Here is a 17,613-nt window from a genome sequence, read left to right on the forward strand (position 1 = left end):
AAAAGATATCTAATATTTATGTTGCAAATATTATTAACATTTTTTAAATAAACATTTAATTAAGAACAAAACTATAATTGTTATTGCAGAGGAAAGTATCAAATAGATACAATCTATTATAAACAATTTCCTTTATACCAGAAATTTCCATATAAAATTAAAGCAATTGTTACAATAAAATTATTTATAACTGATTATTATATTATTTCACACTGTTGTTACTGTAACCTTGTTTGCCATATAGCTTGCAACAATTAAAATACAGTCATCCATCTAAACAAAAATGGGGATTACGTAATTTATCATCCATATCTCATATTAATGTATTCTAATATCTTAAAAAAAAACACCTGGATAGGAGACAGATTTTTTTTTTTAAATATCATTTGCTTCAATATAAAATTTACTTGTATTCTAATCTGGGGAAAAAATAAAGGCCTTATCAATATTATTGTCTCCTTTGAATTAAAGGGACATGAAACCCACAGTTTTTATTTCATGATTTAGAAAGAGCATGCAATTTTAAACAACTTTCCAATGTAATTATATTATCTAATTTGCTTCATTCTCTTGATATCCTTTGTTGAAAAGCATATCTAGATATGCTCAGTAGCTGCTGATTGGTGGCTGCACATAGATGCCTTGTGTGATTGGCTCACCCTGTGCACTGCTATTTCCAAAACAAATGAAATAAAAGAAGTAAATTGGAAAGTTGTTTAACATTGTGTTCTCTACCTAAATCTTGAAAGAAAGATTTGGGGTTTCATGTCCCTTTAAGTGCAAACTGTTCCTTTAAAACAGGGTAGGGTTGCACCGATACCATTTTTTTAAGACCAAGTACAAGTACCGATACTTTTTTCATATACTCGCCGATACCAATTACCGATACTTTTTTTTTATGTCATGTGACAATTTACCAAGCACAATACAGACTAATTATTTAATTATAAAGGACTGTAACTCAAAAGACATTATGAAATAATAAAACAGTTTTATTTGTCAAAGTTCACAGAACATGTTTATAAATAAAAAATATTACAATAAAATATTAAATTTAAAGGGGTGATGCAATTGGGTTGTAGGGCTGTTATATAACATCAGTCTTACATTTGTATTTAATACAAAGTAATATAATTTAATTCTGAATAAATATTGGGGAAGGAGTGTCCCAGTAAACCCCTATGAGAAAAATGTGACGTGCATTCTACCGACTCAACGGAAATAGGGCTCGTCTTCATATTTTTCCAGGGCTGCTTTTCATTCCCAGTCCAGCCCTGGCTATAGATGTTCCTCAGAGTACAGTATGTTTTGAACATAATTGTGCAAGATGAGAACTAGCAGTAAAAAAGGCAATCTAGCAATTAAAATAATTTTTCAAAAGTTAGTGGCAAGTTAGAAGCATCTCTGCATGTTCAGCTATAAGTCTATTTTTGCTATCAGTAAGGAGGTTCGACTCTAAGTTGAACAGTCTTTCACTTTCCACACTACTGCATGGGGCAGAAAGATATTTTTGGGCCATTTTAGCCAAAGCTGGAAATCTGTTTATTAACTGCCCAGTACTTCAGGGGTTTGTCTGAATGATGTACAGTGAACTCTCCTACAATAATACAAATAACAGCAATTTTTATTGGCAGAACAGTAGTAAACAATTTTTAGTTTAGTCTCCACTCCAGTTTAAAATGAAATAGGAACATGCAGTTTGCATCTGGGTAGGAAGTGGAGGTATCGGTTTAAAGGGACAGTACACTGTAAAATTGTTTTCCCATAAATGTATTTTAAATGACTTGTTATACCAACTGCAGAGTATAAAATATTTGAGAAATTACATTTTCGGGTTTATTTGTGTATCTGAAGTAGCTGGTTTTGTGCTTTGAAACCACAGCCTATTACAATGGGTTGAGCTTCAGGTAATATCAGATCTCATTATGTTATCACTTTCATGTACACAGACTTGCTTCCTTAACTTATATTTGTCTGGAACACCAAAGCTCAATACATAGAGAGAACAATGGAACATTATCATTTTATTACTTAACTATCATGCCCCCACTGAGGGTGTAATCTCTTCTGCTGGCTGTGTTTACTTAGGCTTGTCAATAGCAAATACGCCAGTATCAAAACTTTCAGTATAGGTTGGGAAACCACAAGCTAAATCAGCTATTTCAAATGCTGAAATATGAGTAAAGGAGCTACTTGCAACCAATTTAATACACTCTAGCAGGTAAAAAGGATCATTGGGAATAATTTAAAGGGGAGAAAGTTTTTGGGTGAACTGTCCCTTTAAGTATCGATGCATTTCCACGAGTACAAGTACTCATGCAAATACTTGGCATCAGTACCGATACCGATACTAGTATCGATATCGGTGCAAACCTAAAACAGGGTAATCATGAAAAATACATACTGTATGTCCGGGTTCTTATACAAAACATTTCTTTAAACAGCCCTGACATATGTATTTTTCATATGTGTCCCTTTTTTAAAGCAGCAATATTGTCATCCTTATTTATAATTACTAATAACTTACTATCTAAATACTCTAACATAATAAAAAATACATAATGATTATAGTATGAACTGAACATTAACTTACTGACGCTTTCTTTTCTGTGGGTAATTTCATGAGAAGTGGATGGTTGTGGCTCCTGTGATGTATTTTCAGAAGCAAAATGTTGATCCTCCTGTGCATGGAACTCCTCTTTATCACATCCCTCATCATTTTGCTGTAATACAATAATTTTAAACATTTAAAATTAACTAATTATATATTTTTTAAATACATATAACAAAATAAAAATAAATTAAAATAGGAATTTACCTCTGAAATCCATTTTATCTGATGGAACATCAAGGCCCACCAAAACAGGATCACCCATCCTGGCATACAGCTGCTGTTCATAGTCAGTCAATTCTGCCCTATATCCGGGGCCTCCACTGGTTCCTTTAGCAGATTGCTTTTCTCTGCATACTTTTTTCTTGATCTTCTTTCTAATATCAATCACCCTCTTACGACAGGCCCTTACATCGTTTGGGAAACTTCCTTCAGCTGAGGCAGACCGACTTATTTGTACCCATATAGATTTTTTTCTTTGTGGGTTTACAGTTCTTGCTTGGTACCCAATTATTTCCTCATAATTTTCAATCACCAATTCCACCAAGATACAATTCTGTCTATTGGTAACATAATACTTCTTCCGCTTTTGGTTTTTCCAGATTTTCCTGATGCCATCTTGAAATAGATGCATTAATATAGCGTTTTGCAGAAGTAAATGTACCTTTATAGGGTTTCAAAATAATGTATCTACAAAGTTGTTATAAAGGGGCGTATACAGTTTTATTTTGTTCTAGACAGATCCAATGTCCTAGTGGCTATAACAAAGTCAATTGTATTTCACTTTTTTATTGGGCATGTGATCGTTTTAAATTTATTTATTTTTTAATAGTATTTTCAATACCTTTCTATATCAATTTAAACGGACAATATTCAAGAAGAATATATAAAAAAAATCTTTTTAAACTTTTTTAATAATAAAATATATATTTCTATTATTTTTAAAAGTAACAAATTCTATACATACAAATTGATATTGTGTATAAAAAATAGTCCTTGTTGTTGCGCATTTTTTATAATATATCAATTTGTTTTTTAAAGGATATAAATAAAGTTATATTTCATGTTTGGTAACAGAAGAATCAGAATACAAAGTATATATATTGTTACTAAAGTTATCGAAACAACCTTAAACAAAAATTTAGTTAAAAATTTGCAACTAACAGTGCATTTTTAATCTATTGTGCTATCTCTCTAAATTGCGCACTTTTAATTCATAATTAGTTCCGTTAGTTGGTACAGTGTGTAGCAGAGATAGATTATAGAAAAAATACTGGTTCAAAAAAATTCTCAATTGGAGAATTATTAATATCCTATACTATGGAAAAATATTTTCCAAAACATAGAAAGGCTAAATTCACTTTTCACTTTTTCACTGGACAGAAAAAACATGATTTTATGTGAGATGGTGCGTCGAGTAAGGCGTGTCTCTGGTCAACTTCAAACCAGAAAACAGTGTCTTAAAAGATACACCGATCTGTACAGAAGGCAATCGAAACTCAGGACTCTGATCAGGACCTACTTTAGAAAATATAAGCATTATTCTAATATTATATTTTTATTTGTATGATGAACAATGTAAGCATTCTGAAAATAATGGACACAGATACACTATTATTTTCACTTACATTGTTTCTCTAAAACTAGAAAAAAAATTAATTTAATTGATTATAATGTATGACTACATACATACAGGTGCTATGTGCTATATAACAAGCTGAAGTCTGTCTGTGTCTTGTAATATCGACTTTAACTTTAGAAAATGTGTGACTTGATCTATACAAACTAATTTACATCACCATTGTGTTAGTATCTTGTGTCTAAAAACAAAGACAGAATTAGGATTAACATTTAGTAATCTGATTGATTCAATTAAGATTTGTCTTTCTTGCAAAATAGACAATATAAGTTATAAGCATTTTTATTCAAATAATATTTAGACACAGTTTTAACTTAAAAAGAATAATATTTTTATAAACAATTTTTTTATTCTATTTTTTTTAGCCAAAAACAGAAGAGCTCCAAGGTACCTATGCCCCATAAATATGAGTTCATCAAGTTCTGGAAGTGAATCTGACCCTCTACCAACAATGTTCATGGACAAGGAGGGGATTAGAACAGGTATTATATAAACTGTACAAAATTAATATTAGGTTGAACATTATATGATTATGAATTTTTTTATAATAATTTTTTAAATTTTGTCTTTAAAGGAAGACATAGGAGGCCACATCGTCGGGCAAGGCCCTTGAATATGATAAATGATGAATCAAATGATAATGAAAGGTTTGAACAAGATGTTCAATTACCAACAATTCAAGGTATATTTTTTTTACTTTTCAAATATTAGAATTTGAATTTATTCTATTAATATTTATTAAAATTTTATATTGCAATTTATATACGTAGTTGAAGAACCTCTACAAGCGGTGCAAACTCAGAGGGATGAGTTAGATGAGGTGGATGAGGAAATTAATAATAATATTCAGAGAGAAGAGTTAGTTCAGCAGGAGAAAGAGGTGGAGCAGGAGGAAGAGGTGGTGCACAAGGAAGAGGTTGAAGAGTGTAGATGTGCATTACAATTTTTTTTATATTGTTGAAGAATTATTAGCCACAATATTATCAATATTTCAGTGTGTATCCTTACTGCGAATGGAAGATCCCTTCTTACAAAAACACTTGTTTGCTTATTCTCGAGTCCTTAATTAGGATATACATCGATTTCTCTTTTTTCGTGAAAAAAATCCCTATTTACAAACACACTGGGTTGCTTATTCTAAAGTCCTTAACTAGGATACACACCAGTTTTTTCTTGTATGAAAAACTTGTTTATAACTTTAATAAGGAACCAACAATGGGATAATGTTGATACAAAATGTGTTTGCTGGAAATATCATTTGTTAGTTCTTTAGCCCAACAGGTATGAACAGATGTATGGAGTTGTAACTTTTGTAGTTTGACTCATAAAGTCCCTCCAAATAATGTTAAGATGTTGTAAAACACGAATATAGGAATTTGAAGATTAGTCCCATAAAAGAACCACACTCATGGACTGCTACACCTCTGTGTGCCTACCTTTTTCGGTGAAATGTTGGTCGTTCCGTTGTAGCAAGGCACAGCTGTCTGTGCAGCTCCGTATAGCTGGTGACGTCACTCACTGCGCCCGTAACTGGGAAAGATAGTTCCATGATGTTCAAAGCCTCCTTACTCTGCGCAGAGTTATGTTAGGTCCGTTAGTGAAAAATAGTCCCTTTTAAGAATCCGTCTTATCCTCCAAATGGGCTTTATAATTTCACTGTTAACAACTTGTTTTGCTACCATCGAAGCGTTTTGCCTTTAGCAACGGCTTTATCAAGATGGTTCTGAGTGATTTACAGATTCCTTATAAATGTATGCCTGATAGTTAATTGGTTAGACATATCACTGAGTTACAGGCTATTTAATAAAGGTGGATGTCTTTTAAGGTGGACTAGTTAAGAATTCATACAAAAATGACTGTGTACTAATAATAACAATACAAAAGTATGACATTAATAGGTATGTTTGGGATCATGGATTGTTATATTGCTAAATAACCTATAGTCAAATTTTAATTTACCCTAATAGAATTCAATGAGATATGTACAAAAGTAGTACTACAAAAATATTAAAAATGAAGTCTATCAAGAATTGTGAATAGTATAGTATAATATATGGTATCCAGACAGTCTAAAGTCAGAATCCAGTTAAAAATTATACACCAAAAATGGTGTTAAATCGATATTAACCCAAATGACTATATTCTATATATAGACACCATATGTATATAAATACGCTATACGTGATACAACTATAATTCATTTACTTTGTATCTTTATATAAACACTATATAGAGTAGTTGTTACATAAATATGGAATTATTATTTAATAAATATCCTTACAGTTATAATATCGAATCCGAGCCTAACAAACCCAAGATAGTATATTGGGTGGTGTAGCGAAGCTAAAAAGAATCTCCTTTCTTAATTAGAAAAATCTCCTTTTTATGTGTAGCAGCCTGTGAGTGTGGTTCTTGTATGGGACTAATCTTCAAACAAATTCCTATATTTGTGTATTACAACATCTTAACATTATTTGGAGGGACTTTATGAGACAAACTTCAAAAGTTACAACTCCATACATCTGTTCATACCTGTTGGGCTAAAGAACTAACAAATTATATTTCCAGCAAACACATTTTGTATCAACATTATCCCATTGTTGGTTCCTTATTAAGGTTATAAACAAGTATTTCATACAAGAAAAAAGAGAAACCTGTGCGTATCCTAGTTAAGGACTTTAGAATAAGCAACCCAGTGTGTTTGTAAAAAGGGATTTTTTTCACGAAAAAAGAGAAATCGATGTATATCCTCATTAAGGACTCGGTAATAAGCAAACAAGTGTGTTTGTAAGAAGGCTATTAGTTGGTCTTGTTCTAACCAATGAAATTTCTATGTACCATTAGCTATTTAATATATAATTGCTAATTTTAGTACCATAAATTGATATATAAGGTGGAAATCACTTATAACTGTCTATAAATTGTTTTATGTTTTTATCTTAATATTATAGATTACATTTTGATGACCAGTCATATGTGAGGAATTATTTTTAATCCTTTTGGTGTATTATATATTTGTATATTTCCCCTTTTTTATTGATTAAATACTACTTTTTTAAAATTTTGTCTCTAGTAATACTACTATATTGAAAATCACCCCTTAGCTGTTAGCGCACATATACAAACTACTTTTTTGTCATTTCTGTCCAAACTCTTTCTGTTTTATGGGAGCAGACTAGTATATGTGCAGGGGTACGATTTGCGCACCATTTTAACCCCCCTTTTTGTGTACAAAAATATAACTTGTGTGTTTTCTACTATGCCAGCTAATCCAAATTGCAAGGTACATCTGCCAAAAAGCCAGCAACATCAATGATCTGTGAAAGTGCACTGCTTTTGTCAGAAATAAGTATAGACCAAGATGGCGGTGTCCAGTATAAAAATAAAGAGCTTTACCATCTGACTTTCGTAATGGGTTAAAATAGGAGGGCTTTAAAGGGACACTGAAAACATTTCAAGCACAATTATGGAACCTAAATTACACTGCAGATATCTGAAGGAGAGTTACTGTACATATATGAAAAGGTTAGCACTGGAATGTAGTAAAACAAAGATTTAAACATGGCGGCACCCATGACTAGAGGGATCATGGGGAATAAGCTCAACACTATGCTTATAAAATGTATTTAGGGCTAGATTAAAAGTGGAGCACTAAATATCACTCGCATGCAAGCAATATTAGCACTTCACTTTGTAATACCAGTGCACAATAATATGCACTGGTATTACAAGTAAATCACTTGCGTTTGCATTGCTAGGAAGCATTGCGCTTACAAGAGCATGCTTCCATAGGCACAGCGAATGGGGGTAAGTAGTGCATGGATGACATGCATACACAATATAGAGATAATGTCATATGCTACACAGCTACCTCAATGACCAATTAAACCATATAGTGTCATGCAGCTATACATTTTTCAAAATCCCCACCTTGTCTGCTTGTCTATATGCTGTATTCTGTGAAAGTAAAATTTTTGTTTTCCATATTCACTGTAGTGTTTTCTCACCAACATCTCCATAAAGGAAAGTCTTCTATTTCTACTACCAAGTTCAACATGATTCACCTTTAATAAATATGTGTTATCATGCTCTAGTTTTTAACGTATTCGCTAAATGTGGGTCTGTTCCTCATATGCAATGTCTGAAGTACAGCTGCATCTAATTCATATGAATTCTCCCTAAGGGATTGCTCGGATGGTGTTGATAGATGTGCTGAACTAGCCATGAAAATTGTGTTTCCTGTTGTATCTGTTATAATACTCACAATAATTTTTTTATTTATCTCTGAGAATAGTTTTAAATCATAATAATTGATCTCCGAATCTAAGATCAAATAAGGTAATATACCAAGTAAGGTCCCATTAACCAACTGACAAAAAGTTTTTTCCTCTAAATGTGAAATGTCAAATACAAAAATCCAATAATCAATTAACCTTAAAAATAATAATAATATGATCTGAGAAGGAGTTAATTTCTGAAAAAAATGTGGGACCGCTCCCATCAAACAATAAAGTTTTTAGCATAATAATGGTCAGATTTATCCCATATTGAGTTTCCCTGCCTCTGCAGGTAAAAGTATCCTCCAAACAAAATAATTATGTATCAACCACAAATTTTAAATTTTAAAGGGAATGCTGAGATGATGTATACAGGGGGACACAGATATCCATTTAACATTCTCTCTCCGTATGATATACTCAGTTTTGGAGGTCAAGTGGCTACTGTCTCTTATATAACTCTGCAGGTTTAAAAGAGGCTAAAAATGATAGTCAACAATTTCAGATAATGTCTCCCCCAGAAACAATACTTTCCACTACTGATCTACCATAGACCCAATACTTGCTACTACTGGTCTACCATAGACCCAATACTTGCTACTACTGGTCTACCATAGACCCAATACTTGCTACTACTGGTCTACCATAGACCCAATATTTGCCACTATTGGTCCACCATAGACCCAATATTTGCCACTACTGGTCTGCCAGAGACCCAATACTATGCACTGTTGATCTACACTTAGCCATGCTTTTATGCACTTTAAAAAATGATTAATTAAAAAATATACTGATCTATAATGCCCTTATCTAGTCCATGTTAATGATTACCACTTTCCCCATAAATCCACCAACCAATATCCAAATCCGTATTATACTTTAGCTGTTTTAAGGCCAAATATTGTTTACGTGTACATTTTTGTTTTCTTCTATACTACTTTATAACTGAATTTTATTCATTCACTCATATTTTCACAAGACTTGGCCCACAGATCTGGTAAATTTGTTAAATCTTGATAAAACAAACATAAATATTAAGGATACATATCCAGATGCTTTTTGGGCCTGCCAGGCATTTAATCTGTCACAACCATGCCTAGGATTGAACCTGGAATTCTTGGTTAGCAGCTTTGTTCCCTAACTTTGAGCCACTGGATGTCTCTGGCTAACTGAGCATCTTTTCTGACTTACCTGTCAGCACTTGCTGTGCTCTTTTGCTCCCCTTGCCTGCCAGCTGCAGGTAGTTCTCTAATTAATCTGCTATAAAAGGCTGCTTCATGATGTTCTATAGGTGTTACTTTAACTTAACTATGTGTTTAACTCCTTTGTGGGGATTAAACACATAGGGCCTGATGTTCAAAACCTCACCGGCATGGAGAGAAATCACACTAAATCTTTAGGATCTTTTATTTAGCATTATATTGCAGTGTACATGTCTCTCCTTCACATCCAGAACCTGCATAGCAAGATGAAGAATTCTCAAGCTAAAATTTGCCTTTATAAAATAATTTGAGGGCCCTCACATTGCTAACCATACTTGTTAGATAATCTCGCCACAGCAGAGAGCTTTAGATCATAGAGGCTATAGACTTGTAGGGTTGCTAGTGCTAATAGGTAAAGGCAATTTTTTTACAGACAATGGGCCAGATTAAAAGTGTAGCGCTAATTAACGCTCCAGCTCGAGCGTTAATTGCACCAAAAGTAAATATTTTGCATACATCGGGTTGCGCCCGTATTATGAGCTGAAAGTAAACTGTTTTCCCTCATGTGCTAACCCGATGAGCGCAAAAAGCCAAAATTAGAATATTGAATGCACATTCATGTATTCCCCCATAGAAGTCAATGGAGAAAAAAATGGAAAAAATCTAACACCCTACTCTCGCGCAAACCCAATTGCATATTCTCATGTTTGCTAACCTTTCATGAAAATATGAATATTTCACATTCCAATGTTCTTCACATAGAAGAATACAGTATGTTTTATTTATTCATAAATACATATTTCTACATATATCTGATGGTATTTTGGTATAATATATATCTGTACCTATATATATATATATATATATATATATATAAATGATTATATATAGGTATAGATATATACAGATTTATAGGAATATCTATTTAAAAATACATAGAACATATTCTGCTATGTGCAGAATATTGGAATGTGAAATATTTACAGTAAATACATAGTTAAAACCTTTATTAAATATGAATATTGCATAAATATGCTTTTACATGTTTTCATCTACTTAACTGCAAAAGGCTCCAATGCACTTATTTATATGTCTATATATGTGTACATATGTATTTATATGTTTATATGCGTATATACAGTATGTCTGTAAATACATATATTAACATATAAATACATATATACATCTTTTGAGATACATTTGTATGTATCTCAATGTTAAAGCCCTTTGCCTGCCTTTTTTTCTTCTAACATCTGAGATCTCATATCTTTGAGCCCTTATCACTTTTGTGTACAATATGTTTTTAAAATAATTTTATTAGATTGAGTTATTATGAGTGTAAGTGCAGGTTTTAATGTATTTTTGATGTGTTTTGTGACACTTTTTTGTTTCACTAAACAGTTATCCAGAGCTCTGAGGACGCAGTAATTATTCTAGGGTACTTTCAACTCATAATACCAGCGGTAAGCCCAACGCATGCAAACACCACCGATAAACCCCTTATGGCTCGCACGCAAACATTTGCACTCCACTTGTAATCTGGCCCTTTGTGTTAGTGAAAACAAGTTATGGTTAAAATCGCCAATTCTCAAAAAATTTAATTTGCAAGCCTGGGCCTAATTAGGGCATCCCTGGAAGAGGGGCGATCAGTTGGATTAAAGCAGGATATAGAAAACATTGTGATGTTTTGTTTATAAATATATATATATTATATAGGGTTTGAAAAAAATGCTCAAGTGCTACTAGTCCTAAGAACATTCTTACTAGCCTACTTTTTGAACTCCATATTTTCATGGTTTCCATACGTAAAATTGTAAAAAATTATACACTTCTATTATAAATTTGTATTAAATATTAAACACTATTTGTATACAATTATAAACATAAATAATATAAACTTATTTTCTTACCTAAAAAGAGAAGTTTCTTCTTCAGATGGCAGCAAGCTGAGGCAGGGATAGATACACACATAGACACACTCACACTCACACTCACATCCCTTTGCAGGGGTTAAACATACAGCATTAAAAGGGTCACAATTCTTCAAAATTAAAAGCTCTAGTGAATTAGAGCATGTCAGTTTTAGACTGTAATGGCCCTTTAAGTATGTGATATTCAGAGCAGGAAATGTTCATGATGTCAGCAAGGCTGTGTAAGTTTTCATTTATCATCAAATAATAAAGAAATTATTTGAACATCCAAAACTGCACATCTTACTAATGTACTGCAGTTATTTTTGACTTTTAATAATTGAGGACACTTTCATGGAATAATTTGCCCAGGCACAGAGTTACCAATTGAGTAAATAACCCTTAAATGTATGGACATCATGTTGTAAACATACTGCATAACAGGGTAATAACCAGCTAATACTGTGTGAAACATCATTATTTACAAACTATACCCCACTGTCAAGAAGCAATAAAGTAAGTGCATTCTCACAAAATATATACTTCTGTTACAACCATTTCTATAAATCGAATCTAATAATATATAGTAAATGACAAGAGGTAATATATCACATCTGCATTTAGGTCATATACAATATAAATAAAGGCAATATACTGCCAATATATCTCAGTCGCACTTCCACAAGTAAGGTTCAAGAGATGAACACGTTTCGCAATATAAACATTCAAGCAGCATCTTGAGGAAGCAATACTGTTTATATTGCGAAATGCGTTCAACATTGTTTTTAACATTGGGAACTTGGTAGTTTTTTTTTTATACTAACTATATGAGTCCTGGATGGTGTTTTTTCCCCCAATATATCAATGTGGGACACACTACTGATAGTGGCCTTGCTTGATTCCTGATCATACCAAGACTGGAGGTGAGCTAGATGGGGTGCTCTTAATGGCCCAGACTGTTTTATATGCACTTTGATATAAGTGAATTAAATTTGTGAGTATCCATGATTTGTGGGATTGTTCAATGAGGGATAAAGTCAGTAGGGAAATAATTAGGATTATAGGAAAAATTAAAGTGATTGTAAATCCTAGCGTTTGTGAAATGCTAGGATTTACAATTGGAACAAATAAAGGGGACTTTCAGTCATAAAGTATAAAATACTTCATGCTAATAGCTCTTTTATTTGTTGGAAGCGTTCTCCGCATTGAGCAGCTCAGGCAACCCACGGCAGAAAGCTGTTTGCTGTGAGGTGAAGTTCCCTTAATTTGTTCCAATGGTAAATTCTAGCGTTTCACAAATGCTAGGATTTACAATCACTTTAAATAGCACTACACTGAAAGTTTTATCTTAGGCACCCACACACCCCTCATATATACACACATACAAACAAAAAGAAACCATACACATATACACACAGGGCACACATACACACACAGCACACAAACCACACACACAACACACACATGCATGCAACACACATATACACACACCACACACATATACACCACAACACACAAACTCACATACACACATATACACAAACACACACTCAACACATATACACACACCACACACACACAACAAACACACACACACATGCACACACACACACCATACACATACACCACATAGAAAAAACACATGTACACACATACCACAAAAACAACACACATATACACACACAATACACATATATAACAAATTTACACACACTTAAACATACCTTCCCTCTATGTAGTGAACCATCTGGGATCCCATCCTGCACATTGACAGGCTGCCTTTGATTTGTTTATTTATTCAGGGAAGCAACGGCAGCTAGGATTGCAATTGCCCTGCTTGGGTCACTGTGATGAGTGATGCAATTAAGTGAGTTTTTACTCCACTGAGCAGAGGTGCCAGTTGTTCAGTATTCACAGGCACTGCTGCTTCACAAATAGTCCAGAGTTTGTGTGTCCCTAAAGCCATCTCCGTGCACTCATCACTACCACCCCCTGCTTCAGAAGCCCGCGCACAGTACCTACCACTTACGCAGGTAACAAACTTTAAAATAAACTTTAAAAACTTTTTTTTTTTTTTAAATTGTCTTTAAAAATAAAATAAACCTTTTCCTGCAGTACTAAATATTTATATTTTTAGCTATAGTATATTTAATCACATCTCTAAAAGTTTTTATTAAAGGGCTATAAAACTACCTGTTTCATTGTTGTAATAAAAAAAGCATTAAGCAGTGGGTTATACTTAATAACTTGTTTTTAACCCCATTTAGAAAGGGCCCACTTGTTGCTAGGAGATACCATCAATTTCCTGCAGTTAGTTTATGGCTCATGATCAGTAGAGGACTTTTGCTACAAAACGTATGTGACAATAGAACTTACGTTTTGTAATGGAAGAACTCCCAAGTTAAACAGGATTACTTTAGAGACCATCCTGCAGTAATTTGATCATCAAACTACCTTAGAAGTCATCATCAGACATCATCAGGCATGTAAACTCATCAGCTAAGGTAAAAAAAATTCTGGGTGATAACTTCAGAATGATCAACAGATTACTTTACTGATTACTTCACAAGCATGAACAGCCAGTGAATGACTCTGGAGTCATCTCATTTAAATATTTCAGGCTGTGGGCATACTTCATGATGGCTTCTGATGACTAGTCTGGAGTCATCGATTACTTCAGAATTACTACAGGAAGATCATCTTTTTTACTAGGGCTCTTATCTAGCAGCTAGCAGTGGCTACACTGATCATTTCTAAGTGCTCGTTTTGCAAGAAAACAAGTAAGTTACGTTTTGTTTTTGTTTTTAATGCAGTTTGTTCCTTTTTATGTTTACTTTGATCTAACATACTCTTTTTTTTTTACTGAAGGAGCACTGTTTCATATCCCTTAAGGAATCAGTAAGGATAAAATAGGCAGAATGTAGCCAAAATTTCCTGTGTCCAACACATTGGCAGAGAATCAGAAAAATAGGCATACGCCTACCTTTTCATGTAATGATATCATAACCGATTTGCACTCACTCTGTATTGGCCACAAGTCTATCTCTGCATAAAAATAAACTCTGATTCGCTGCACCAGGCTATACATTTTGCAAGTCTAAAGAGTATGCATAAAGAAATAAAACATATTTTTACTTCCATTGTCGTCGTATTATGATTTGCTATGACTTTAATTGCCTTAGATATTTAGAATTTTGTTTCTACAGTCGTTATAGAGCAATTATAGATTTTGATAAAAACAAATGCAATTGATAATTTCATAATTACAGCCGAAAAAAGAAGATGCATCTACTGAATATGACATGATGTTATTCAACTTAAGCTATATATTCCATAGGTGGAGCCACTTCAATGGCTCAATTTGAAAGGCCAAACTCACCAATAACTATATTCGGAGTATGTATGGGCTAAATATAACAACAGTGAAGTGTAGGTGTGGGTATCTTGTTAACCCAGCATTAATATGAGGAGGCTCTAATAAAGTAAAAAATATGTCCTTTAGTACAAAATTAAAGTTGGAAGTCACTCACTGTTTAGTAGCAATGTTTAAACCTCATAACCACGCCAACTGATGCGTCTCACTAATAGCTTTCTCAAAGAAGGCTAACACACATGCTAAAGCAGTCAGTAGTTAAACCTCCTCAATACGTTCATTACCCATATACCGAAAATTACATATTAATATATTAACTAATCAGAATGTTGTCAATGTTATTAGATTCATCAATCGTGTAACTATAAAATTTTGTATTGGGCATTGACTCGCTTGACACATTTTACTTTTCAAGTCTGAATACATATGGATAGGTGACTGTATGGCCTCTATTTAACAAAGTCTGGTGGACCTGATCTGACAGTGCGGATCAGGTCCGCATGACCTCGCTGAATGCGGAGAGCAATACGCTCTGCGTATTCAGCATTGCATCAGCAGCTCACCAATGGGCCACCAGCAGGGGGTGTCCATCAACCCGATCGTACTCGATCGGGTTGAATTGTTGCGATTCCTGTCCGCCTGCTCAGAGCAGGCGGACAGGGTTATGGAGCAGTGGTCTTTGTGACCGCTGCTTCATAACTGCTGTTTCTGGTGAGTCTGAAGACTCGCCAGAAAAACAGACCGTCAAGCTCCTTTCGGAGCTTGATAGATAGGCCCCTATATCTCAATCACTTTATATAAATATACCACTAAGTGCTTCATAAATTTAAAGCACATACCTAAAATCTCCCAAATAAAGACAATGACATAAAAGAGAAGGTCCAATCATACATAAAACATATATTAACAACATTGAAAAACACATATATTCCTGCATATTTAATGTACAGCGAATCTTAGTGTACTAGATCTTATTTTTGACACATTAAATACCCAACAAGGGATAAAAGAGATAGGAGCCTATTTATTATGTTGCGAGCGGACATGATCCGATATAGCGGATCATGTCCGCTGCACATCGATAAATGCCGACAGCATACGCTCTCGGCATTTATCATTGCACAGGCAGTTCTTGTGAATTGCTGGTGCTGCTGCCGATTCGCGGCCAATTGGCCGCTAGCAGGGGTTGTCAATCAACCCGATCATATTCAATTGGGTTGATTATTGTCCGCCGCCTCAGAGCAGGTTATGGAGCAGCGGTCTTTAGAAACACGGGCATTAATCTCCATACGTTAACCTTTAGGTTTAATACATAAATTTGCTTGGTAACTTGACAAAATTATCCCAAATACTATATATATGTTAGAAAAAAAGATGCGATAACTGTTCCCCAACAAATAATGCTGAAATATGTCCCTACTCCATTCAGGGAAAGCACATTTTATACTGGGACACATAAATATTCACAAACACCTCTGGCAGTATAATGCCAATATATATTATTACAAGACAACTTACCTATAGCCCATTAAAAGATTATATTATAGGAAACAAATAAATTTAACAAAACTGCACCACTAGAGTCTTAAAAGCCGTTCTCATATTTATAGACATTACAGAAGCCAGTTGGTAAAGTGGTGCATCTTTATAGTGGGTACCGCCATCTAGGTACGCACATATTGCTACACTCTCTGACAGACGTAGTGCATTTTCAATGTTGATCAGTGATGTTACTGGCTTTTTGACAATTGTGTCTAGCACTTTGTATTAGTTTGCACAATACATGTTTTGCAGTTTTTTATACAGTTTCAAAGGTATATAACAAATATTGAAAAAGCACTCAGGAATAATATATAGAATTGTAGCCAAAAATGTTGAGCTCCAGCTTTGTATTGTGTACACTAAACTGAAGTGCATGATACGACTCATCAAAAGACAACAATATCAATAATCTGTGAATGGACATCACTTTTGTCACAAGGGAAATCTATCTATCTATTAGACATATGCATTTGTTGTGTTACGAAAGCACAATCGTTAATGAAACACAGATATTCGTCTCATTTCGAATTAATGTAGCATGGAAGTTAAAGAAAATGAAGAAATAATGCCGAATTTGGTATTATTCATTGCTTTCCTTTAAAAAAGTTAAAAATACTTACCTAAGTGAGCTGGAGAGCCACGCTATCCTGCTCTTCTTCTTCACAGAGCCCTGGCCTTGCTAATAGGAGGCTTAGCGCAGTGGCTCCCAGGGCCTGCATTAAAGGGTATAATTATTTATTGACCGATGTCCTGAACTGATATTGTCCTAAACTACAAATGAAGTGCTGGTTATAGTGTAGGGTGTGTTATCCATATTGCGGCCCTAAGAATATTGCATAATCTGGTATAACAAGTCAATGATAAAAAAGGTGTATATATATATATATATATATATATATATATATATATACAGTATCCCACAAAAGTGAGTACATCCATCACATTTTTGTAAATATTTTATTATATCCAATCTTTTCATGTGACAACACTGAAGAAATTACACTTTGCTACAATGTAAAGTAGTGAGTGTACAGCCTATATAACAGTGTAAATTTGCTG

General features: G+C 33.7%; 1 long non-coding RNA gene across 1 annotated transcript in view; it reads right to left on the reverse strand.

The window, feature by feature from the left end:
• Positions 1–2,602: 2,602 nt before the first annotated feature.
• LOC128647910 (uncharacterized) overlaps positions 2,603–17,613 on the reverse strand; it is a 112,596-nt gene continuing 97,585 nt past the window's right edge. Inside the window, exons 3-5 of the long non-coding RNA XR_008400453.1 lie at positions 17,175–17,267; positions 2,819–3,229; positions 2,603–2,723 (exon numbers count right to left, since the gene is read on the reverse strand). This is a non-coding gene — a long non-coding RNA (uncharacterized LOC128647910). The remainder of the gene's footprint in view (positions 2,724–2,818; positions 3,230–17,174; positions 17,268–17,613) is intronic.

Source organism: Bombina bombina, chromosome 2, assembly GCF_027579735.1.
Source record: "Bombina bombina isolate aBomBom1 chromosome 2, aBomBom1.pri, whole genome shotgun sequence".
Classification (NCBI taxonomy): domain Eukaryota; kingdom Metazoa; phylum Chordata; class Amphibia; order Anura; family Bombinatoridae; genus Bombina; species Bombina bombina.